Raw genomic sequence first — 26,495 nt, 5'->3', positions numbered from 1 at the left:
AATTTTTAACAAGTCAGTGTGTTCTGATGTTCAAATATACACTTTCTTATTTTTCATTATTTAAAAAATATCCCTCAATATTTCTGCTGCTACATGGGTCGCAATTGGCCACCGAACCTTATGCTTTAAATGCATTTTTGGGCGTAGCAGTGCAGCACAGCCTCTCATCCCTCTGCAGCTTTCTCCTTTTTCAGCAGAGGAGCAAAAGCTGCTGCAGTCAACTGCAGAATAAGCCACTACCACGTCCTGTCACTAACAAAGACACCTATCTGTAATACCCAGAGGTGGCTTTTGCAGATTCACACAAAAGCAAAATTTTAACATTTAAAAAGTGCAAGAGAATGCCATGCTCTGCAATACCTGCCTCATCCTCCCTCCAGAATGCCTTCATTGTGGAGCTGTTAGATTCACATCAAGGCATCTCCTTCCCTGCTTTGTGTCCCTTTCTCTGGCAGCCACGGCTGCTGCGGCAGGAGGACGACGACTTCAATGAGCTCAAGCTCTCATTCCTCCTCGCAAAGAAATCTGCTACATTCTTTGTTGCCCTTTGCCCGTTTCCTTAGATACTGTTTTTTCCTCTTTTCTATGTCAACAAACCTTTTAAAAAAGCACCCTATTTTCTAGCTACAAAAGCCCCTTTCTTCTCCCTTCCCCAGCTCGCCGTCGCCACCGCCTCCTCCTCTCCTGTCAAACACACTGATCAGAACCACAGGAAACCATCCAGAGCTCCTCGCTGCAGCAGCTGGGACAAAACAGGCTCCTCTCCCCGCAGCAGCCCGGAGAGGCACACGCACTGCACAGCAACAGACAGAGACACTGAATATTACAGCCCAGCATGGCTCGGCCGGCGTGCCGTGCCCTCCCAGTTTCACCTACCCCATCTCCGAAGCCGGCTGCGCCTCCATTCCGTCTCCAGAGCCCCGTCTCCGCCCGTACCCACTGGCTGCACTGGAGCCGGAGCCAATCCAACCACATTCCAATCACGCGTGCGCCCAGCCTAGCCCAGTGCAGCCAATGGCCCAGCTCGCATTATAGGATGCGATGCGCCCTGGTCTGCATCCAGAGGATTAAACAGCTCACCCCCCCACCCCCACCAAGACTCTGGTCAGTTCCGAGGGGACGGAAGGGGAGGGATTCTGTCAGTGATCATCGCAAAGCACAGCAACAGAGAATGTGAAGAAATGGGAGTGGGAATTGAAGGTGGGTGGGGAGAGTAAGTGGAAAGAGGAGGCAAATACACCCCCCAAATAAAAATGCAAATCTTGCTCTATTTACTATTTGCCAAAACGATCCCAAACTATTACTTACTATCAGCACACATAGAGCAGCATGAGGTATAAGAGATGTTGCCAAAATTAATATATCAAGTATCTGGGAAGAGGAATCACTTTTCACAGCAATGAGGGTGAATATTGATAGTCTGTCCATTCCCTATTTTGGTATTTATCTAAAATAGATGGAATTATTTAGAACAGCTATTGTGCTTTAAATTTACACTCCAGGTTAATCCAAATTAACTTTCAAGTGTAAACAACCACTAAGATACCTAAACAATTTCAACAGTTCAACTTGAGAGGATGAACAGTACTATTTTTGAGGAAGTAAGTGCAGAATAAGGTCGGGTGCAAATTTAAAGTGCAAGAGCTATTCCTAAATTGCAAAAAAGGTACTGTGAGTGCAGAATAAAAGTGTCCACAAGGGGAGTGTGTGTGGAATAGCTATTGTGCTAACCTCACTTCCCTGTGTATTGAATGTCTTAGTTAGACTTTGTCTTCACTTGAACATGGATTAAGATAGAATGTGAATTTAAGTGCAATAGCTGTTCCTGGATAATTCCATGTGTGGACACTTTCAAAAACAAGTTAAGCTAAACAGAAACAGGCACTCTTATTCTGGAATAAGAGCATCATTCCATAATGAGCATGATCACATGTGGAATTAATCAGGAACAACTCCAAGCGAAGACCAATACCATGCTAAATAATTTTTCTCTTTCGAATGCCAATATGCATCCAACATGGAGCAGTAGTTTTGAAAAGACAACTAGAATCAGACTGCAGATAGGTATACCTGCACAATGGGTAAGCCACCTCTTGCAGACTTGTTTTCTTGCTTTTGAATTAGAAAAAATATTTCAGATACACAATAGACATTTCCTTAGCACAAGATTTAAGGCAAGAAACCCCTCAATTATAAATCCTAACTGTGTTACTCACTCACTTAAATTCTCTCCATTTTAAAAAATTGAGACCATATTTGTCTACATCACAAGATGTTCTGAGGATTATAATTCTAGGATTTCTTCTTTCAGTAAAAATAGTCAAACAAATGCAAAACTACCCAAGTCTGCAAAAAATAATCTTTTACACTTACAAAGAGTCCTATCATGGATAGTTACCACCTTATTTTAAAAACTTTAAAAAAAACCTATCAAAGGAACTACTGAACATTCAACTGTTGGAAATTAGGGCTCTGATCCTTCAGACAGCTCTTTAGGAATGCAAGAAAACAAGTTAATCCTATAACAGAACTAAAAGGTATATGCCTAATACTTCAGTTAATTATTTTTGAAAACCCAAAACAAAGTATTGCTTAGAGATCCATTAAAATAATTTTCTTCCCTAATATTATTTCTGGATTTGCTTACAGTTCAACAGAATGCAATGCTTTCACATGTCTTCCATCAAACAAGCTTTTTGGTTATATAAACCATAAATTACTTTTATTATAAAAAGTCACCTGATAAACGTGCACTTAAGACTAACACATTATTCTAATTCAGTGTATAGTAGTCTGCTGTAGGAGTGCAGCAATTCTCCAAAAAGGGCAATATTTTTGAAGTTTAATGTACCCACATCATTTGAATGCTTATTTTATGTACATTTAGATGAAATGTGATTTGGAGCGGTCAAGCAATATCATAAGCTTGTAGGCAAGGTAAAACAATGGTACCCAAAACGAGGGTTTTTTTTCCAGTTCCAGAAATACTGCATCACAACTGACTATAGCTTTACTCTTGACATTAATTTCAGCATCTTAATGCAGTATTTATTGGTCAAAGTTACCAAATGACAATGTATTAATTTTTTTTTATTGGTTCTGCATGGGAAAGATATTTTCCCCCCTAGAACGATGAAGCTGTTTAGCATGCAGCAAAAATGGTGAATATCAACATTTTACAATATACTATTATAACATTTTTCATACCCGATATTCTTAAGTTAATGTATCTCAAGTGATTGTAATAGCGTTCTATATTTTTAATTGTCATTTGTTGACCAGATCAGTCTCACACTAAAGGTCGTGCACCAGTAGCAGTTCATTCCATGCCCACAGGTATGTACTGCATAGCGGGCAGAGAAATGTATGTGAATTCTTAATGTAATGCTTCTCCATTTGTAATCTTTTTACATACATGTAGCATCTAGTCTGTCTAGTAGAAGATTTTAATTTGTAAATGCCTATGTATGCAGTACTAGCTTTTGAATATTCTAGAAAGTAGCTTTTTAATTCAGTGACATTTATGCACAGATCAGTATTAGTTATGACAATACACAGATTCATACTGGGCTTCTATCAAAAACAGCAATTTTGATGCTAATATATAAATCTAATTTAGCACAAGTCCGTATACTTGTACAAATAAAAAAATGTAGCAATGGTGGTAATGTTAACAATATACTTTGGGAATTCTACCTCTACAGGGAAGTTACAATATATGAAAACTTGGAGAATACAAGCCTCTTAAAACTTATATCAAAGAGAAAGACTCTCCACAAATTTTGAAAAATGGGGTTTGTTCAAGAAATGAAAAAAATCAAGAGAATGAAAACAAAAAAATGGCAAAAGCCACCAGATGCTAGACAGAATTCTGTGATGCTGGAAGCAGAAGCCAGGAGAGATTAATTGTACTGGCAGCTACTGGGTGAATTTTTTTAGTTCAGATTGCCACTAATACTCTATCATGGGGGTTGCTTTAAGAAATACTCAAGCAAGTCAAATTTGGCATGTCAGAGTTGTATTGATTGGGGGAAAGGGAACCAGACTGACACTGATCAGAAAGCATCACGTTCACCTGCTTCTACAGCCAACAAAAAGAAAGCATGTCCTCTGATTGATCCTGTTGCATTGTTTGCTTGAGAAAACACACACAAGACAAGAAGCCTCATAAAACAGAAATATCAGAGAGAGGAACCAATCTAAAGGATGCAGAATATCAAAAACAATGACATGTCATGCAGACCTATGGAAGATTTGATCGTTAAGGATGCAGTTTGTCACTCAAAATGTCTTTCTTCCAACTTGAGTAAAATGAATCAAAGCAAAACCATTACTCTGCAACAGTCACCTTATGGACATTTTTTTTTAAAATCAGTATAGGCTACCACTACTGGAGGAATTTCAGTTGTGATGGTATGCCAAGTCTCCAACATTCATGTTCTGGGATTATTTTCTCCAGATGCTACTTCAAGATGTCCATGCAGAGTGAGAGGTGATTGGAAACTTCACTTACACACACAATGCCATGCTTCCATACTCCTTTACCACAAAATAGGCCCAACTATGCCAAGTAGGTACAAATCTACATTCTTTATATGTTAAATGTCCTAGAAGTACATAATGTCTTGGAATCTGGGAAATTTGCTGTACATCAGACTCCTGGCTCTTTTCATGGAATCTGCAGTGTCATGGAAACAGAGAAAACTGTCAGACACAAGGGCAGCAGCGGGATTGGACTGACAAAAAAGAAGCCAGCCCCTGTCAGATGGACCCTCACAAGACATGTCCTGAGCGAATATGCAAGAAAGAAGTGTCCTAACAAGTAGTAGTGAAAACAAAGTCCACAAACAAATCCTTACCTCTACACTGAAGAGGGATGAAGAGCATGTTACAGCTCTTACCAACCACATCATCAACAATAATGGCAAATCCTTTTGACCCTGAATTACTTCCAGAGGTGCTTATCAACATATCTACTGGACTGCATGTAACATCAGATGTACAAGAGCAGATGTTGAAGAACAAAGATTTGTGAGAGGTGCACTCAATCTGATGGGATACGTAGCTTCTTCAGTCCAGTCAAAAAAATCTATCAAAACATTTACGGACATGGCCAAAATCATCAAATTTAAGTCTAGCGAGGGAGAGAATCACAGCAGCTACCAGTCCAGAAATTGTTTTCCCATAGAGCCCTGTCATCTGCAAGACAGATGTTTGAATGCCAATTGTTCTTAGTCACCCGATAGGACCTGTGCCTATGTCCCTCTTCCATGCTGATGGAACAATAAGAACAGAAAAAGCTCAATTAGGGCATCAGCGAAAAGCTCAAAGAATCCATGAGCTAAGAGCATGTAACAAAGAAATCAGGGATGCAATGGCTTTTATAAAATGATGGCTGAAGACAAATTCCACCACATTCATTAAATTGGCTGTTGAGTACTTGAGGCAAACACTAAAAGCATTTGACAAAGCTAATTCCATAATTGAAGTCTTTGACAGATAAGACAACAGTAATTCTAAAAACTGCAGAAAGGCCATGCCAGACAGGATCAAAGGCTAGATGTAAGAAATATTAGGTGATTGGTGGATACATTGTACCTCCGTGGAAAAATTTCCAAACATCGCATCCAACAAGCAAGACAATTATAAAATTCATCTGTAAATATATATATTTCAAAATATACCTGAGGGTGTAGGAACACTCCTCTTTGCTGGAGGTTTTTCCAATAGTGAAATAGCAAAGTCTATCATCAGTAGAGGTGCTGAAGAATCCCATAACTTGTACAGTACATAAGAGGAAGCAGACAAGGATGCTTCTACTTGCTGTACATGTCAATATGGCTTGTGGGTCTCACAGTGTCAAAGGAACCACAGTAATTAGAGGTCACCTGATACAGATATTTTGTCCTTGCTGTTCACTGATTTCCATAAATGGAACACAGATAACATGTGAATTGAAACAGGCACCATTACCAGCACAACTGACAAGCATTGCTTCATACCTGTGCATGCAATTTGTGATGCACTCACTCCTGACTTCTGCAATATACTTGCTACTGTATATACAGTAACAAAATGTGACTGTCATCTTATTTTGTATTGGGTGGGGTGAATCTTTGTTCAATGTTGTCAAAACAAAGGGAGCGTACTGTTTCAGAGATCTTGCTAAAACTTGGGAGTGATGGACCAGCTGCACTTTCAGCAGCAAGGAAGTTAGTAACAGTGCACATGACCTGAGTGAGAGGAAAAAGACCCACAGAGACCTGAATCGATTTTGATGGCTAGACTGAAACACAATGGACAAGTCATGGGCCAAACTCCCACCATGTGAGGACAGTTTTGAAGGGCATGTCAAAAGAGCATTTGGCAAAGATTTGCATGCCTTCGCATGCAGGCAAAGTAGATATTGCATCACCATTGCAATTTTGAACATAAAATGTGGATGATGAACTACTTCCTGTATTCTTCCAAGGGTCCAATGGCATCTGAGCTTCTACAAGATCTTATCTGAGCCTTTACCCATACAGGTCACTGCACAATCAACAGTGCCTAATCAAAACAATCTTCCCTGTATAGAACTGCGCACAAGCCTAGGAGAGCTGACTTATCCTCTATTTCAAGGCACACTGATAGAAGAAAGAAACAGTTTAACAATTGCCTTAGAAGTTACAAAATGAGAGTGGAGTGGGCATTTGACCATTTGAAAGTGAGGTGGTGCTGTCTTATGACGAGGTTAGAGGCTGCTGAACAATACTTGCTTAGGATTATAGCTGCATGTTATATTTTACACAATATCTGTGAGAAAGTCTCAGTGATGGATGGGAAGCTGAGATGTAGAGAATTGCTTAGCAATATGGGCAGCCAGCAAGACACCCACTACAAAATGTGAAACACAAGGACAGTACTGTCAGGGATATATTTTGTTTTTTCTTTGAGACTGGTGCCTGAAAATGTGCAGCTGTGTCTTCAGGGAAAGGAGGGTTGGATTTTGAGCACTGTAGTTGATTTTACAGATGTTAGAAGTGGCACATTATGGTGTTTTTTTTGTTTGACTGTAGTATGTATACTTTAATAACTGGTTAAAACCTGTTAAGTTGAAAACTAGTGTTTGTGTGTCAAACATTGTGAATGCTTTGAGACTTCAATGTTTTTTATTGAACAAATTCTAACAGTAAACCACCACCAAAAATAAAACTTTGAAAACACTACAAACTTTTCTCATCGGGATGAAACAGCTCTAAAGTGAAAAAGTGCACATTTACATGCAGTGCAGTTGTGGGGAGGTGGGAAGGTTCCTGTTCAGAGGGAGGGGTATGTCTTGCATTTGCTGCTTCTAGTCTTTGTGCCTTCTGAGGTTCACTGCCAGGGCTCAAAGTTGCCAGGTGCACAGGTTGACTCAAATTTCCTGGCCTCCCATATGGGGGTGTTCTTGCTGCCCTGTGCTGGGGCTGGGGAGGGGACATCGTTCCCAGTATTATCCAGGGTCTGATGAACATGACTGGGTCCTCGCTGAGGGCACTGCATTGCCTGCTGGCCTAACAGCAGCATGCATTCCAGCAGAGCGTTCTGCTTGTTCATCACCTCCAGGAGCTGCTTTTGTACACCCTTACCTTTCTCCACAGTGTCTTTGGCCATATGACAATGCTGTCCTGGGCCAGTTCAATGGTGTCTCTGGATAGCTGCCTGTATACCTCCCTCTCATACATTAAAAACATCATCCAGTTCTTGATATGTGTGTGTGTGTGTGTTGGGGGGATGTGGGGGGCAGTGTTGGGGTGTTTGGTTTTTTGCTAGTCTGTAAGTAGGGCTCTAAACATCTTCTCTTTGGACCTCCATTTCTTCCCTCTCAAGTTGCCAGTCACTGAGACATTGATGAAGGCTCTGTTCTTGAAGGTACTATGGCTGGGGGAGCAGAGAAACGAAAAAAATAGCTATTGTTCATATTAGTAGTTTCCACAGAAGCAGTGACAGCACGTTTCCTATCCTCTCTCTCTGAATTCCATCCGTTGAGACTCATCGCAGTCGGGAGACCTCAGAGATAAGTGGTGTGTGCATGTGGGCTAAATTGGATGCTGCGATTGGTGTTCCCAGTTTGGGGCTTGCAGTTAATGCTGTGCCTTGAAGGTACTTCTATGCATGCAAGATATTCCTGATTGGGGCACTGAGATGAAAGTAGGGATGAATCAAGAGGGAGCTGGATAGCATTTCCCTCTGCATCCCCTTTAGGCTGTCCTGACCCTTGAAGACTTACACTGAGGCAGGTGACTAGGAACAGAGAAGGGGCTTAAAAGGCAAAGGGTAGGCAAGAGAGATATGTTGTGAATTATTCACCAAGATGGTCCTCTCAGAAGTGCAAAGGAGTTGCAAGCTATACCAGGAACAATGGTAATGCTGCTGAATGTCCATACTAAAATTGAGCACTTTCTCAGTCTTCAGTCTGTTCTCTCTCTCCTGCAGAGATTCAGAAAGTGCAAAGAAAAGGAGACTGGGTTCTACATTGATTAAAACTTAACAGCTCCCAGTCTTTTTCTATTAAATATATAACCTATGGAAGGCCATTATGCCTCCTTTGTCTACTTTACTGCAATAACGATTAATGATATTTGATATGATATTTGATATACTTCTGTCAATTGCCTTAAGAGCTGTAGTCATGCAATTCATAACCTAATCTTTTCCTGCAATGCAACATTGTTACAGACTATACACATTTCTGCAAGAATCATTAGCTCTATTAGCTATATAGGCATGCAATGCTGCAACAGGGTTCACAACCCACCTCTCTTCCTGAGGCCCGCTTGCCCTCCCCAATAAGGCTCAGAGAGGCTTCGGGGTTGTGTGACACCCATGTCTTTATTTACTTAACTTCATCTCACCACCAGTGTCCATCTACGTACAGGATTAATCTCCTCCTTTACAGGCAGAGCCAGCCATCAGTTAGGAGGCCTCCAGTTCCCTCCCTGACTGACTTCTTCCTGGCTGCCCCCCTGCCTTCTGGCTCCCTCCCAGCCTTTATAGCCCTTGACTTGTAAGGTCAGCAGGTGTTGCCAATCCTCAGGCCAGCATCAGGCCTTTTCCATCAGCCACAATCTGTTTCCCCTGATTAGAGCTGACTGGGCAAGGGCTAATTAGGTACTTTTGCACCAGCACCCTGCTACAAATGCCTATACCCATATTTACCTCATGTAAACTGAAAACTAACCAAACTTTTTTCCCCCCAAATGACTGTCTTAGAAAACTGCTGAATTTTACACACTACATAGATTCAAATGAAAGTATCACACTATGGAAGAGGAAAGTTGTAGCTGTGCCATGTGGCCACCATTTTCAGCATGCGAATAGAGAGAAGGGGCAATATTTGCTAGGAAGTTAGTAGATGGGTATATCCCTTCATGACATGAGTTTGTGAACAGTTGATGGTCAGGGTATTAGCACAAGATAGAAGTTGATTACCTGACCCAGCTGCCATTTTGAAAATATTTTTAGGGAAGGCAGAACAAAGGGGAGGAACAGTGTTGGGTGAGGGCAGGAGGCTCAGAAAGGTTGGTAGTTCACATACAACCCAAATGGCAGCCGCCATTGGGCACCCAGAACAGAAGCTAGCACAGCTGTATAGCATAATTGTAAAGATACATACTTACATGAAAAAGTCTCCTGGAGAGGATCTTCCTGCTGTAACCTGGGCTGGGATACGGGCTGGAAATTGGGCCTCTCGAGGGTCTCGAGTGCTGAAGAGATCCTGGCTATATGAGGAGATCACTTCACTGTCCTCCACCCATGAATTGTGACCATCCTCAGGGGGCCACAGTGTCCTCAGCAGGGGCACCACTGCTCACAAGAGGATTGGGTTCTAGTGGCATGCCATCAAAAAACTTGCCCAGCTCTTCATAGAGCAGATTGGTCACATGGGACTTCTGGACTTGTTTCTGGCATCCCCAGGGTTTTTTGTACATTTTTTTGAGCTCTGATCTTTATATTGTACTGCTTAACATCCTGGCTATGACCCTTCTTGGCCCTCTGTTTAGTGTTGTTCTCAAAAAGGTTCTTATGGTGGTGTTAGTACAGCAAGCTTTTGCAACCAGTCATTTCTCACCAGATTACCAGATCAAAAAAAATCTCACCCCAGCTCCTTGTGGCTGCACAAATATTGCTGCAATGCTGATATACTGAAATCCAGGAGCAAATGAGCCGATCCTGGCCTCTCACCTGTTTTTAAAGGGTGGAGGAGACATCCTGTCAACTTGATCCCTTAGCAGTGGATCACAGGTAAACAGACAGGTCAGTCACAGATACCCTCAAAGCAGCATGGGATAGCAGTGGAAGGACTGCCAAGCAGTGTGCAAAACTATTGTGGGCACATGAACAACAATCTGCACTAACTATATTTGCAGTTTACTCCACTCTGAAAGCAGAGAGCAGAATTTGCAGCAAATAGAGAGTCAGTGTGCTTTAAGGGTTTGCATTGTGTGTACACAGGCATTTTCAATTCACACTAGCTTGAATTAATGCTAACAAAAACCCCTGTGTAGACAAGTCTTAAGTCTGTAGGGAGCTTCAAAACAATACTTTGGGGGTGTGAATGCCCCAGTATCTCAGTGGAAATTTAACTCCAAGAGCCACTATACTAGGAATTCTCATTCTCTCCCCTGTCCCCTCAACATACACACCCCGAAATGGAGGGAAGCTGCCACCACTCACTCCAAATGAAGGGTGGCAGTACTATGACACAGGGGAAGAACCCACAAGGACTCCATGTCATAGTGTCCTAGAGTCCTGGATTGCATTCCCTGGCCCTGCTTAGGGCAGAGTGCCACAGACTAATTTTATGTTGTTGGGGAAGGAAGGGAAGGAGAAGAGAATGGGAGTATTTCTTTTTCACTAGATTTGCTGTCTTACCCTTTCACGGATTGTCCCCTTGTCACTGTATTAGGCTTTGTCATTAAAAAACTTTTGTCGCCCCCCAAATGACAAAAGTTTTAATGACAAAAAGCACCAGTGTGGACAACACTTCGTGGGGGGGGGGATCTGCACTCCTGGCGACAAAGCTACTGCCCCTGGTTGGGATGGTTTTATTTTGTCACCAGGAGAGCTCTTTCCCAGCGATAAAGAGCAACTACCCAGCACACCTTATAACAGCCACACAGTCGTAAGGTGTGCAGTGTAGACATAGTCTGAGGAAAAAGGAAATACAGATATTCCCAATCTGCCTTTGCTAGACCATTCATTCACTGTTTTGAATATCTTTATTTCCTCCTCTCTAAAGTAAATGGTCTCAATCTTTTCCATCTCTTCCTATAGGAAAGAAAGTCTAGGTGTCTACCATTTTCACTGCCAGAACCCCCTCTATTTCTATAAATAATGGAAATAATAAAAGTTACAAAAGCTAAATTCAGTATTCTGGATCACTGTGACCAGGTCCTCATCTGGGAGGAAGGGAAGAAGTTTCCTAGCAAGCTGGAATTGAAAGGCATTTTTAAAAACTGATGCAACCTGGTCATGCATACCAAGTGGGGAGTCTAACACCACTCTGACAAATGGGAGCTGTATGCCTTCAATAAAAGATGGAGACAACGTCTCTGCCAGTTCTTCTATTCATTTGTCTTTTTCTGATCAGCATCACTTTAGCCTTCCCTGAGTTCAGCTTGAGGCAGCTGTTCTTCACCCAACAGCTGATTTCTTTTGGCATTCTTAGGTTAGTAGTGGCACTGGTTGTATAAGTTGAGAATGATATATATAGTTGAGTGCCATCAGCACAGTATTGGCAACTGAGCCCATGAGGTCTCACTCTACCCACAGCGGTCTCACATAGCTATTCAAGAGAAGACAGAGAAGGTATGGCTCTTATGGGACTTTGCAGGTGAGGGCCTTTGGAAAGGAGGAGCAGTTACCCATCATCATTCTCTGAATTCTGCCAGAGAGAAACAATTGCAGCTACTGTAGTTCTGGACCATCTACTCCTGCTATGTCATATAGGTGTGCTAGTACCACCTTGTCAGTAGCACTGTGTCAAAGACTGCAGAGAGGTCCAGCAGCCTACACATGAACATTTTGCTGTGTCCATGACCATAAGGTGGTCTTTTAGAGCCACTAGAACCATCTGTACTGTGCCCTGGTCTGACCGCTGTCAGTGAGGCATCCAGGATGCTGGCTGATTGCCATTTTTCTAACTACTGGTTACACCACAGTGATTTGAATTTTATCTGCTATAAATTGATCTTTTACTATTGACATAAAACCCCCAGAGCTCAGTGTGTGCTCTTATCTAATGACTGAGAAGTTCTTTTATAGGCTGTTATATGAAGTGCTGTCCTTTCCACATAAAAACTATGCTAGTTTGGAATGTGAATATACATAATATTTTCTTTTTTACAGGTCTCAAGAAACCATTGAGGAGGCACAGCTAGATTCAGCTATTGATCGCCTCACCTCCTTCAGGACCCTATTGCACTTTCAGGTTTCCTTCCAAAAAAAGGACCAGGAACTCACAGACCAGTGGCTTCCAAAAAAATTCCTCTTGGACCATGCAATAACCTGACGTTTCAGAAAGATCCAAATGTATATTATTGCCTGAAGGGCCAGACTGGTGTGGTTAAATACACGTTTAGAAATGGTTCACTGATTTAGGAGTACGAACAAAACAAATTGATGATTCAGCTTCAATTAGCTAGGTGGCCAGCCACTTCAAGTCCAGAAACACATCCTTGTCATTCTAGTCTGTTGAAAGAGATTCAAACAATACAAATTGCACTAGAACAAAGAGCAATAATGAGAACACACTCTTCTGCCAGAGAATCTACCTAAATCTGCATTATAAATATGTATATATGCCTTTTTAAGTCATCCTCTAAAGTTACCTTTGATGCCTCTTTCTTGGTGCAGATAAATAAATGTCATATCTATCTGGTGACTAATCAGTCAGATAAAGAAAACAATGAAAAATGACAAATGTTTTTTAAATGGTCAGATGCAATTAGAGGCTACAGATTTATGAAGATGATACAGCAGATTAAACTAGAAGATCCTGCTGTATTTCTGACTGGGTTCTGATCTTTATTACTGCATGTATAGTAGCTTGTTTCACATGGGTCTTTAGTACTTTTATATCATTCTGGGCACCAGTTCAGAGCTAGAGAAAAGAACTGGACATTTTGTTCCCTTGTAAAATTGAGAAATGGATTTGGAACAGTATAAAGACAATCATGTACAGAAATCTACTTTTTCATGGAAATAAAGCAGTTCACAAATCTACTGGTTAAAGAAGTAGACAAGGATTCTTTCTCCCCATTCAATTCACTCTTTTCAATTTCTTACACTTGAAACATTTTTTGGAAAAAGCTTAATGAATCAAGTTCAGTTCTCAAGGTCCCAACAATAACATTCAGACATTTAATTAGTAGGCCATCACTTGAGCTGGCATCTAAACCTTTTGTCAAAGACCTAATTCCATACCAATTCAAACACCCTATTAGTCTAATATTAACTACAGGAAACCATGACATCTTAGTTCACAGATTGCACTGCATGCACTAATATAACACTGCAGTGACAGTCTAAATGAATGCAAGCATACAGACCTAAGAAGTATAAATCTTTTGAAGCTGGTAACAGTATTCCATGTCTCTGCAAAACAAACTAAGACTTACCTGTGTACTCAAAAGGTAACTTTGATGTAAGGCTCAAGAGAGGCCTGTGCTTCTGAGACTCTGGCAGTCCAGGTGCAGATCTTTATCTGGATATAACCCTGACATAAGATCTGATCTCTGAAGATTCTGTATTTTGTTGATTCAAATGTTATCAGTCAACCACCGCTGACTTCAACAAGGATACTATTTACCCCCTGAAGTGGATAGGAGTGCTGTTGAGAAGGCCAAGCACCTCCCTAGGCCCTTTCTAGCTATTATGTAGAGGCTTGGCAGAATGCTCTGAAGCCTCAGACCCTGGAATCAGCATCTTCCAAGCTAATAGAACAGGTGAGAAGGAATAACACAGAAGAAAAGTTACTGCACAAATCTAGATATTAACCACACAGCATTTTATTCTTATTTAATACTATCCAGCTGCCAGTGGTTGACAGCTTTAGTATTTGCTTTTACCTCCACAGCTAAGGACACCTTCAAGATGAGGAACAGTAAAACCTTAAAACAAGAACAAAACCCCAAACATTTATTTCTGATTCAGCTGCATCTTCAAAGTACAAGTACCACGGAGGTGGTGAACTGAGGTAAGGAACAAAAGTCAGGTATTTATTTTGATCAGTACAAATTAAGCCTGTACAATGGACCAGATGGGCAATGGCAGCATAACATAGATGTCTGCGTATTGGTACAAGTGGAATTTCTGTGCAAGACCAAGATCTGACTTTAATTCTAGGAACTCAAAAATATATTAGCATCCCTTTTTCTATTTTAAGCATCCTAAAAGTAAATATCTTTCAAATTAAAAAAATAAGCAAGAGGATACATAAAATGATTAAGGCATTAATTTTAAATATGCATCTGACGGGTAAAGAGTCATCTGACCTTCCCTCTAGCGCCCCACATCAAGTCACAAAGCCCACTTGTTATTCTATTCAAGTTTTTATATCACAATCAGCTCCTATTTATGACTGGGTAACATAGAAGGAAGTTGTATTCTTGGAAATGGTCACTTACTACAATTATGGCCAGAGTAGTGACCAGATATTTGCAGTTTTCATCTCAAGCAACTTTATACCTCAAGACAAAAAATAAGCTATACCTTTGCTCCACAATCTATTCCAATTTGAAGGTGACCAACAAATACATACATATTAAGACCCAGAACATCTTGATGTATAAGATAAGCAAATAATTGATGTATTGATTATTCCATTCTTTAATATTTATTATCATGCTCAAAAGCTTGAGTCACTCTTATTTAAATTACATTTAATAAAATTTTGCATGTACATGATATATATAAAAAAATTAGTGAAGTTTGATTTTTTTTTTTTTTAGACAAATTGGGGACTTGGTAAGCAACAGCTTAAACACCTTGGACACAAAGCAAAGCCAGTTACTTGAAAAAGAAGTAATTATAATACAATTACCCTGGTAACTATTCTTTAGTGTGACTACTAATTAAAGGAAAAGCATCATTAGCTACCCTAGACATAGGAGCAAATTTGAAACAAAGTTGTCTGAAAGATACCAGAGGAAAAAAAAATTCATTAAAAACATGCTTCACAAAATAATTTTGCAAGAAATCATCGCTTTGTATTCTATACCTGATGTAGTAAATTGGTAAAACAGTCTAGAAACAAGTTTCTTTGTAGAAATGTACTGTAAACAGCTTTATATACATATACACACACACACACACAGAGCTGAAAGCTCATGCTGCTGCATAGATGTGGCAGTTGGGCCTCTCTCATACAACCAAAAAAGAGTTGCATGTAAATTAGCTGTTGAGTAAGGTTGGTGATTGGCTGAGTTACCTCTGATATCATAATGACCTACAACTCCTGAGATGGCATAGATATGTGCCTTACCATAGCTCTACAGTGTACAGCTGGAATTAATAAAGTCAAAATAGCTAAGATCTTTAAAATTGGATGCTAAAAGACTGCAAATCCCACTGATGATTCAATTTGGTGATATTCTCAACCATGCTTGGTAGAGGTTTCCTTCACTTCACACAGACTCAGATATTCTTGCTTTCAGAGTGACACACAAAGGGTACGTCTACACTGCAACTTAAGACCAGGATTAGCAGAACTCAAGGTAACAAACCCTCGGTTTGTAGGGTTTGAGCATCTATACTCTTGTAAATCCAGATTAGGAACTGTTGAACACTGGGTCTCTAGATGGCATTATGCAGGACCGAGTCCAAACACCCACATCATAGATTTCTTAGCACCCTCCCAAAATGTGGCTGCTGTAGCCGTTTGTTCTTGGTGCAGTGTGGGAAAACTTGACTGTACAGATGACAAAAAAAAAAAATAGTGCGGTGGGCTCTGGAACAGTTATGGCAGACTTCCTGAGCATGAATCCAGTGGGGCTGCATCTACACGGCAAAGCAACAGGGCTTGAAGCCTGGGTTCTGGCTTGACTCAGGCTTGAACCCTCCAGCCCCACAGGGTCCTGTGACCCTGGATCTGAGCCCTGAGTTAGTGTAATTTGTGCTTAGATAGAAAGGTGGTCAGGCTTGAGCTTCAGCTTCCATTGCAGTGCAAACATGCCCAGAGTGACCATCCTAGAATCTTCTTATAGATACACATGGCACAAGCTATTTTAGTTGGTTAGAAGGCTAACACCACACTTTATATGGTTTGTTCTTTTATTTCTGGTGATTATAATTGGAGGAAAAAATTAGATTACAAAACTGTTTGGGAAGGCAAGGAAATGAGAGTGAACGATGAACCACTTCTACAAAAGCACCAGTGATATGTTAATATTTAAATACATTTGATTTTTGCCATTTTTATCCTGTATCTCAATTCTTGCTTACATAAGCAAGAAAAAGTCTCAATTCATCTCAGTATCTGTTCCTACTAAACTTGTTTTACTTTTTCAATATTCCCAAATTAATCTAAAAAAGACAGTTGTATAGTGACATCACACAGTCCATAAGATTTAAACCAGTATATGAGGGCTAGGGTCAATTTCAATGTATACAGCAGTTATCAAGCCTCTCTCTTCACAAAAGAAAAGGCAACATTCAAAATTCAAATCTGACAGGATCTTAAAGAACTGTACCTGCATGGTGAAGGATTTGTTTTGCCAGTCAAGAGTCCAACATATATAGATCATACTGCATTTTCTGTGATGCACCCAACTTCTGCACGTGACTGATTTCTCCACAAGGAAAGGAGCACTAGATAGTATGAAACATAAAACATACAAGCTACGGTATGCTCCATGTCATCAGACTGGATATCAATATTGTGCCTCAAATCCCAATCATTAACCAAGGTTACATTTGGTGTGCCATCACTGAGATCCTACATTTCCCATATATCTACACATTTTTGTAATTCCTCTACAGAAGATAAATTGTGCCAGCAATTCTGCTCGTAGTTCAAGTGAGCCAAGAGAGGGGTAACAGCAGAACAGCGAAACTGACATCAACAGCAGCCTTCTGATATAGTAATCCTCCACCGCATCTGGAGGTGATGCAGTATGAAAAAGTTCTCTATTTTACAATCTATGATTTCCAGTAGCAGTTTACCGGATTTGAAAGCACTCTAGTAATCGCTCCCTCACCATTTCTTATTGATGATGATAGTAGTAGCAGCATGGATGGGTAATAATGGGAGTCACATGCACTCTTAACCAACACAGTTCCAATTTTGGCCTTTCCAGGCTGTGGGAATATAGCAGGAAAGAGGGCTATCAAAAGACCTCTGGAGAAGAAATATACCCTTTTTTCTGCCTGAGTGTATGTAGAAAAAGATTAATGTAAAATTAAAAAACAAAAACAAACAAAAAAACTCAGATCTTGGGGAAAGAAGGGATGAGACTAAAAAATTAAGCTTTAAAACCGTCTAAAGTGGCTGTTTTGATACTCTTCCATTAGAGGAAATTCAAGACCGCAGCTGCAATAAAGTCAATTGAAACCACTTTAAAGCCTTAACCTTTGACTGAAAAAAAATATTCTGGGTAAGCCACTGAAAAGTTCAAAATTATCTGTCACCTTCACTGGAGAACCTGAATCTTCTATAGTATTCATGAAGTTCTCTGAAGGCAAGCATATATTGCCTGATCTGAACTTGATTCACAGATCACTTTAATCTTTGTGTTCTTTTAATCGTTTCTATTTCCCCAAATAGTCTCATATTCTATGACTAAGACATGGCAATTTTGCTCAGCCCTCTGCAAGTATAAACTAAAGCCTTTCAGCCTAACCAGTTAAACCATTACATTAAGTCCAAACTTCTGTCAGAACTCAACTGGATTCAATAAAGCTATACGCAAACTACAAAAGCTTTGTCCTCAAATATTCATTTAAATTTTAAAACTAGTTTGCTTTGTCCATGTTTGTGTCCTTTCCCTATAAGCCCTGGCCTACACTACAGGATTAGGTCGAATTTAGCTGCATTAGGTCGATTTTAAAATGAATGCGTCTGCACAGCCAACCCCGCTCTGTTGACCTAAAGGGCTCTTCAAATTGACTTGATTCACTGTGACTTGATTCACTGTGAAAGAGTCTCAGAAATATATTATCTTAAATTTTACTCTCCCTTTTTCTCCCCCCTCAGGTGCAAATGTTTCTATGCTCCCCCTATCATCTCCATCCCTGAGGTTATCACAGATTAGAAGGTGAAAAAAAACGCACTCACGATGACATGTTTTCCGACCTCATGCAATCCTCCCACACTGATAGGGCACAGCTTAATGCATGGAGGCATTCAGTGGCAGAGGCCAGGAAAGCATTAAGTGAGGGCAAAGAGCAGAGGCAGGAAGCGATGCTGAGACTAATGGGGGAGCAAACTGACATGATGAAGCGTCTGTTGGAGCTGCAGGAAAGCCAACAAGAACACAGACCCCTAATGCATCCATTGTATAACCACCTGCCCTCCTCCCCAAGTTCCATATGCTCCTCACGCAGACACCCAAGAACACGGGGGGGGAGGGGAGACAGAAGGCGGCTCTGGGCACCCAGCCACTCCACTCCAGAGGATGGCCCAAGCAACAGAAGGCTGTCATTCAAACAGTTTTAATTTGTAGCGTGGCTACAATAAGCAATGTGGCCTTGTCCTTCCCTCCTCCCTGACCCCACCTCACTCCACCCCACCCGGGATACCTTGTCAGTTCTCACTTTTTTTAAAAATAAAATAAAGAAAGAATATATGGTTTCAAAACAATAGTTACTTTATTTCGAAGAAGGGAGGGCGGTTGGCTTACAGGGAAATCAAATCAACAAAGGGGGCAGGTTTGCATCAAGGAGAAACACACACAACTGTCACACCATAGTCTGGCCAGTCATGAAACTGGTTTTCAAAGCCTCTCTGATGCGCAGCGCACCTAGCTGTACTCTTCTAATCACCCTGGTGTCTGGCTGCTCAAAATCAGCTGCCAGGCGATTTGCCTCAACCTCCCACCCCGCCATAAACATCTCACCCTTACTCTCCCAGATATTATGGAGCGCACAGTAAGCAGCAATAACAATGGGAATTTTGGTTGCGCTGAGGTCTAACCTCATCAGTAAACAGCGCCAGCGAGCTTTTAAACGTCCAAAGGCACATTCTACTACCATTCTGCACTTGCTCAGCCTATAGTTGAACTGCTCCTTACTACTGTCCAGGCTGCCTGTGTACGGCTTCATAAGCCATGGGAGCAAGGGGTAGGCTGGGTCCCCAAGGATAACTATTGGCATTTCAACATCCCCAACAGTTATTTTTTGGTCTGGAAAGTAAGTCCCTTCTTGCAACTGCTCAAACAGCCCTGAGTTCCTAAAGATGTGAGCGTCATGCACCTTTCCCAGCCATCCCACATTGATGTTAGTGAAACTTCCCTTGTGATCCACCAGTGCTTGCAGCACCATTGGGAAGTACCCCTTGCGGTTTACGTACTGGTTGGTAAGGTGGTCCGGTGCCAAGATAGGGATGGGTGTTCCATCTATCGCACTACCACAGTTAGGGAACCCCATTGTAGCAAAGCCACCCAGTATGACCTGCACATTTCCCAGAGTCATTACCCTTGATAACTGAATGTCAGTGATTGCACTGGCTACTTGGATCACAGCAGTCCCCACAGTAGACTTGCCCACTCCAAATTGATTCCCTAGCGGCCAGTAACAGTCAGGCATTGCAAGCTTCCACAGGGCTATAGCCACTCGCTTCTCACCTGACAGGGTAGCTCTCATCTTAGTATTCCTGTGCTTCAGGGTGCGGGAAAGCAACTCACAAAGTTCAAGGAAAGTGGCCTTATGCATGCAAAATTTTCACAGCCACTGTGAATCATCCCATACCTGCAAGACTAGCAGTCCACCAGTCTGTGCTTGTTTGCCAGGCCCAGAATCAACATTCCACTGTATCAACCAGCCCCACTGCCACCATGATGTCCCAATTGCCACAGCCCGTGCTTTCAGGAACGTCTGTGTCCATGTCCTCATCACAATTGTCCTCGTGCTGGCTTCTCTTAGCCCAGTTCTGCACATACTCCAGTATAATGTGCGAGGTGTTTACAATGCTCACAACACCAGTGGTAAGCTGAGCGGACTCCATGCTTGCCGTGCTATGGCGTCTGCAGGGGTAGCCCAGGAAAAAAGATGCAAAATGATTGTCCGCCATTGCTTTCCCGGAGGAAGGGGTGACTGACGACATGTACCCAAAACCACCCGCGACAATGTTTTTGCCCCATCAGGCATTGGGAGCTTAAACCAGAATTCCAATGGGCAGCAGAGACTGTGGGAACTGTGGGATAGCTACCCACAGTGCACCACTCCGTAAGTCAATGCTAGCCACAGTATTGAGGATGCACTCCACTGACTTAATTCGCTTAGTGGGGACATACACAATCGACTATATAAAATCGATTTCTAAAAATCGACTTCTATAAAAACAGACCTAATTTCATAGTGTAGATATACCCTTAGCTATTACCTAGTTAGGAAATGGGGACAATACCATACCAAATGCTCAGAGTAAGTCATCTGTGATCCCTCTATAAAGTGAAAAAAATTATGAAGGCTAGTCAAATTTGATTAAGTAAAATTAATGAAAATCACAATCTGCTTGTGAATATTCTTTAAATAGACAGAGGTTACATCTAATTAAGTATCAGAGTAGCAGACATGTAAGTCTGTATTCGCAAAAAGAAAAGTAGTACTAGTGACACCTTAGAGACTAACCAATTTATTTGAGCATGAGCTGTAGCTCAGGAAAGTTTATGCTCAAATAAATTGGTTAGTCTCTAAGGTGCCACTAGTACTACTTTTCTTTATTCAATTAAGTAGTTCAGACAGTTTCTTCCCTCTTCTAATTCTGAGTAAACAACATTTGCTAGGACTCTCCTACAGACTTCATTGGACGTTTGGAATCAAAATGCCAAAACTTCAGCAGAGAAGCATGTTTTCAGGCACGATAGCATCCAATTCCCCATGACAATTTGTGGCCCATCAATTGGGAGATTTGAATTTAATTTGCAGCCCTTAGGTCTTACTCCAAGGGAACCAGAGCTGAGTCTGACAAAGGTATAAAACTCTAATTAGCAATATATTAACCCTAGAGTGAAAGAATCACATCTATATACAACTCAACTGTGACCTCTGTAACTGATTAGGGAATAGCATTGATTAATTCCAAACTGATTCTTAGACAGTCCTTCGCTCAAATGATAGTTTCTGTAATGTGGTGTCTCAACAATGAAGGCTTTAAAATGGGAAAGAGACACTGTGAACCTGAGAATTTTTAACATCAATAAGTTAAGAGAAAGTCAGCTCACCTAAATTATGTTTGCGTCATTCATAATTTCTTTACATTCTTATAACACACTAATGAAATGTTTCATCTCTCTTCCATTTCTCCCTCTCTTGCCAGTTGTTGAATAATAGAAGGCCAACCCAATTTTCACACCACAAAGAGCTAAGTTCAGATCTACACGATTAATATCCTTATGAATCTGTACAAAGCAAGCACCAATACATTAAGTGCACAAACAATTAAAAAAGAAAAGGAGTACTTGTGGCACCTTAGAGACTAACCAATTTATTTGAGCATAAGCTTTCGTGATGCATCTGATGAAGTGAGCTGTAGCTCACGAAAGCTTATGCTCAAATAAATTGGTTAGTCTCTAAGGTGCCACAAGTACTCCTTTTCTTTTTGCGAATACAAACTAACATGGCTGCTACTCTGAAACAATTAGAAGTAATTTATAAATATATTACAGACGTTTGTTTGTTGACAAGTAAATACATACCCTATGCACTTAAATAATTAATTCCTGTACAACTAGTCTGAAATGGCATCACAGCAGTCTCATTTATAATTTTACAATATTTTGTAACTGTTGAAGTAATTTAGAGCTTTGACAATCCTTAATATTTAGGGAATGGCACAATAAGACTATTTTATGCGTCAGCCTGATTCAATCTTTGCACTCAACTATGAGGCCAGGCTTAATAAGGTCATTTTAATTATTATACAATGATCACATTTTAAAATTTGATATTTTCCAAGTAGAGCATAGTTCGTGTAACTCCTTTGCTGCTACTGCCCACTGTTCCGAAACTAGTTTGAAAGAACAAGATTTTTTTTTTTTTTTTAAATATACTGTGCCTTGGCATGGGCCAAGCAGAGTCCATCTCTTCCCCTTTCCGAAAACACAACTACTATTTGCAAGTCCTCTGGTTCCCACTAGATACAACTACTATTAAATAAAGCAATAAACCTCTAGTTAGGACACCAAAATGGACAGTCTTGTGAAGTGTCTACTAATATTCCTCCATCAAGTTAAACTAATGCACTATGGCCCTGCACCCAATGCTCAATATCAGAAGTATTACAGGCAAATGTGCTAACAGTCTTGTCAACTACCTCTCTCTCCTTTTATTTGTAGTCCTTGCTAACTGCCTTTCCTCCCTTCCATGTGCCTCCCCACAATACCACATCCACTAAATACAGTTCTCTGGATGCCAGAAAACATTTCTCCTCAACAAGAGAGCAGCTTCCACAAATGCAAACTAGCAAGGCAAAGACTGTCAACTCAGTTAGGGAAGTAGTGAACAAGAGAAGTGTCCAGCCCAAAATAAAAATACTCTTCACTTTCAAGTTAAGGAGTGAGAACTAAACCCTATCCAGTCACGTAACACAGGCACAGATATTCCCAGCTTCTGTAACAAGATGCAAGTCTACCATTAAAATAGTTTGACATCATATGATCAAAAAGTTCTACAGCACTATAGTATGGTTGATAGTTACATCATAAATTTGTATTCCTTTATCATGCCCACCTTATATTATTTCAATAAAACTCATCATTACAGTCTGAGTTTAACAAGACCAAAAACCCCTAAACTTGCAAAATATTGCTAGCATAGGCTTTTTTTTATTGTTAAGAACAAAGTATCAGTGTCACTACTATGATGTGAGGAATTACCAGCTAATCAGATGTTCATTTTAGTAATCAATCCATTAGCTAACTAGCCTTGCTCCATTCATTCATTGTTCATTCATTCCATCATCATCATACTAAAACCCAGATTCTTAAAATATGAAGACTTAAAGTATAAAGGAAAACACTGAAATTTGTCTTCATTGTGCAACAGACTTAGTTTGGAGTAAAAAAACAACATTTGAGATTTACCACTTTTCCACATAAAGGTTTCAGATACGTGTACAAGGCCTTGGAGTTTGTGATTTCTATTATATGACACTATTGAACTATAGAATGGCTATTGGACACTTTGAAAATTAAAGTGTGTGTAAGATGAACTCTATGCTAAACCTAAGTCTATTAGAATGTCATTCATCATACTTGTAGAACAACCTGATATTTAACGTACAGCAAAATGCTCTGACAACAAGAATTTAATAATTCTGTGAAAAGTTATTACTTTTTACAAGATGTGTACATTAAATGGTTTAACACAGAGGGAAAAAGTTAACTAACATAAGTCAATTTGGGTGTCTCATTTTCACTTAGGCTACCAATATATTTTTAGTCTGTTAGCCAATACCAAATGAACCACATCTAATTTTGTTCAACTTGATCATTTCAACATGTATTAAAAAGTTTTATGCTGATCCAACTGGAAAAAGACAACAATTCAAGGTACTAGTTACCACTTAGTTTTGGTTATTGATGGACCACTGAAAGGAATATCTGAAGGTGAATTATATGAACAAGCAAATCTTGCAAACAACCCACCAAGGTATCCGCAAGTACATAAAAAGAAATAACTAACATTAATTTAATGAGTTCTACTTGAATAAAAGCATACATAAACTTCAGTAAAAGTAAAATGCAGTTGCCCATTGGGATAAGCAGCTATCAGCATAGCATTGCTCCTCTGACCTGAATGAATGCATCTGAAATTTCATGTGTGAATCTTTAGAAGAATAGAAATTTTCAGGAAATGCGGAGGTAAATCAGACAAGCATTTGAGATAGAGTTAAAAAAGAAAGGTGATTTCATTTCTTGAACATTATTATTTTTTTTTTTTTTGCACACTTGTTTTAACTTTGAAATGGTTTGGACTAGACACAAATGTGTTTTGATCTGTTGGTTTCTGGCAAGGACTAGGGCCTATGACCAGGTTTGTGGGGATTCTTTACAGAAATTAGCTATTAAAAGATAATGCATACAAGCCAGATCCAACACTTGAAAATTGTGTTGTGTACTTACTCTTCCACCACTCAATTTTATTCTCAAATATCTGAGCTCTCTTTTAGCAAGACTTATTTTCTAGTACAAGTTTGATTACTGTATCTTTCAATAAGGGGAAATGCAAAAGAACACATTGTTTATGGTCTTTACTGTTTGTTTGATATTTTAAATAAAATGAAACTTCAATTTTTACAGTCAAAACAAATATGTCAAAATGCAAAAGTTTAGGTATCTAAAGCTAAATTAAATCTCAGATTTGAGAATTCAGTATTGTTTATTCTTGTTTTTCTTTCTCAACGTGTAGTTTAATATACTTTTACTGTATATAATAGTATGTTTAGTGTATTACTACAAATATCACAAGAAAAAAAGGAACAAAAAATTACATATGCATACCATCCCAACACTTGGGGAGGCAGAATTAACTAAAATCTGAAAAAAAATTGTCAGCTATGTTTTTGTGTAGTATACCACTAATTATAGCCATCCTTTTGCCAGGTAAGTCATACACATTCTTTGTGCAACTCAGAATATCCCTATATTCCTTGAGGCCTCAGATCATAGCTATTATCCTTCCATCAGGAAGATGTGCTTTCAGTTGCAGAGTCCTCTCCCTTGGGCTGAACATGCTGCATGTGTGATGAAGCCTTTTACAGAGTGGAAGGGAAAGAGACATAACAAGGAAAACTGAAGTCCACCCAAAAAAGTAAGGTAAAGCATTTTATGACCTCCACTTTAACTTGAGTAACATTTCCTAGGTCACTAGGACTGGTCCCACTGTTCCTCAGACGTTCTTGTTAACTCCGGGAAATGTGCTGGAAATGGTCCACCTTGATTATTACTTCAAAAGGTTCTCTCTCCCCCCACCCCACTCTCCTGCTGGTAATAGCTCATCTTAAGTGATCATTCTCCTTACAATGTATATTTTTTCATGGTCTGTGTGTATATAAAATCTCCTCACTGTACTTTCCACTTTATGCATCTGATGAAGTGAGCTGTAGCTCACGAAAGCTTATGCTCAAATAAATTGGTTAGTCTCTAAGGTGCCACAAGTACTCCTTTTCTTTTTGCGAATACAAACTAACATGGCTGCTACTCTGAAACTTGGCATAACAACTTCAAACTCACAGTTTTTAAAAAAGAAAAGCTTTCATGCCACAACTCTTGAAGCCCAGGGTAAAGAATAAATTAATATTCCTTTGTAATTTAAATCAGAGTGTAGATAATCAAACCAGGACCACTGCAAGAAGTACAGTTAAACTACTATTTCAAATATATAACACCATATAAGCAAAGCATGAAAAATCTACTCCCCCACCGGGGGCACAAAAAACCTTTTCATGAGGATCAGGAGTTGGTGGAAGTGAGCCTAAACTATCAGTTTCTGCAGAATTTCTTTTTTTCCCCCAAGAAGTCTTAAGGTTTCTAGCCTTATTGCTGCTAGGATAAGCTTTTCAAATGTCAACAGATGCAGGACCACCTTCCTGAGGGTGCTGCTACTACTATTCATAATTTCACTGATGCCCTTTGTGAAAGCTAACAGGGCACTGGTAAATTTTAGAGCTGTTAATCAGAACACCTTGTCACCCAGTGAAGTTGGAAAGTGAAACAGACTAGAGTCATGAGCAGAGAGAAGGGCTAGGAACACCTCAAAAACGGAGGTTGTGATTGAAAGGTAGAGTTACATTACACAGACTCATAACAGCAGAAGAAATAACCCCCCATAGCCTTCAGAAGGCTCTGGAGTCCGGGATAAGGGAGGAAGGTCCTCTCTAGCAACCAGAGCAAGGCGTGGGATGCCTGGGACTTTACTTTCAAACTTAATACCCATCTTCTCCCCCCCTTCAGAGAAGATGAAAAGAGCTGGGCTTCTCACAGACATTGCTGTCATACACATTCTGGCATTCGGGAATTTTTTCAAAGTCTGCCACAAAGCATTAAATTTATATTGTTATACTACTACAACATGAAAGCTGTATATTGCAGGCCGTATTTGTTACAGCAGAGCTGGGAACTGAGCTCAGATCTAGATGTGAGTCCCAAGTCTAGTGCCTCAGCCAAAACATCATCCTTCCTCTTCCCCACGTCCAAGGGGTAACGCACAGGACAGGTATTGCGGGAATATCTATTAGCCACCATCGGAAAGGGTTATTTAATCAAAACCTGAAATACTGAGTCAGTACCCCTGGCTCAGCAGGTCACAGAAGA

General features: G+C 40.2%; 1 protein-coding gene across 4 annotated transcripts in view; it reads right to left on the bottom strand.

The window, feature by feature from the left end:
- Positions 1–26,495, bottom strand: part of APC (APC regulator of WNT signaling pathway) — a 191,089-nt gene that overhangs the window by 164,124 nt on the left and 470 nt on the right. The window contains exon 2 of one of the 4 annotated variants that reach the window (XM_084627702.1): positions 16,716–16,833. The exons of 2 other annotated variants lie outside the window; for them this stretch is intronic. The gene's annotated coding sequence lies outside the window, so the exon portion shown is untranslated. Of the gene's footprint in view, positions 1–876; positions 1,026–16,715; positions 16,834–26,495 lie in introns of those variants that run through there. One more of the 4 variants, XM_084627703.1, reaches the window with a different exon arrangement.

Source organism: Lepidochelys olivacea (genome assembly GCF_965140295.1).
Source record: "Lepidochelys olivacea isolate rLepOli2 genome assembly, chromosome: 5".
Classification (NCBI taxonomy): Eukaryota; Metazoa; Chordata; order Testudines; family Cheloniidae; genus Lepidochelys; species Lepidochelys olivacea.
Note: the sequence above shows the minus strand (reverse complement) of the source record. Positions and strands in the feature narration are given on the sequence as shown.